The following is a 966-nucleotide window of genomic DNA, read 5'->3' as shown; positions in this document are numbered from 1 at the left end:
GTGTGCGAGGCCTCCTGCCACATAGCGTGAACAAGCAACCTCAATCAGGTCATGTCACTCATCCCCAGTGGGTGTCGGACACTCTTTGTTCCCGGGATGGAGTCTGGCCCCCCCTGCTCTGGACACCAAGGGGCCCCCATGGTCGATGTCATCAGCTCCAGGCCAGGCAGTCCTGAGTGGAGATATGGGGCGTATATGCGTCGGTCCCACTGATGGTGGCCTGGCTGCTTCGGAGTGCAACACCCTCTGGCAGCGGGACCGGTCCCGGCATCGGTCTTGTGGCTATCCGGCTCTGCTGGTGCTCTAGGGCATGAAAGCCTTCGGCAGGGTGTTCACCCGGTGAACCAGCAGGTACAGTGGCCAGCATCAATGCCCAGAGACCCGGTCGATGTCGGCAGGGCACATAGTACACGCCCTGCTCCTTCTGAGGTTCAGGAAACCAAGCAGTTCCAGGAGGCCCCATGGGGCTCGAGCTGGGTGAGGGCGTCGTGGGAGGGCAGTGGCAGATTCGGAGTGTGCCTTGGGAGCTGCTGTGTGTGCGCATATGCGTGTGTGCACGCGTGTCAGTGTGTTCCTGTGGGGGTCATGGCGGCTTGGTTCCGGGGCTGGAGGGAGAGAGAAAACAAGAGTCACGCTGTTCTGTTCCAGGGGAAACCCCACTCAAGAGGTACCAGGCGTGGAGGGCGAGGAGCAAGGCAGCGGCTGTCCCGTCACACGTCCCAGGCGTGTCCACTGTCCTGTGTGGACACCAGCGCTGTTTTTGAGCAGTGAGTTCTTTGGGTTGATGGTGGGGGTGCCCCATCTCCATCTCACAGTCAGGTATCTGTCACAGCCTAGGACCTAGCACCGATGTGCAGGTGGGATGAGCCAAAGGCTTCCGCAACTGGCCCTGTACGGCTCCGGGGAGAAGCCCGCGGGTTACCACGGTGGCGGTGGTGCAAAGTGTGAAGATAGGCCAGGGGCCAT

The sequence above is a fragment of the Tupaia chinensis genome, unplaced genomic scaffold (assembly GCF_000334495.1).
Source record: "Tupaia chinensis unplaced genomic scaffold, TupChi_1.0 Scaffold143886_1, whole genome shotgun sequence".
Lineage (NCBI taxonomy): Eukaryota > Metazoa > Chordata > Mammalia > Scandentia > Tupaiidae > Tupaia > Tupaia belangeri.
This window is presented reverse-complemented; position numbering follows the sequence as displayed.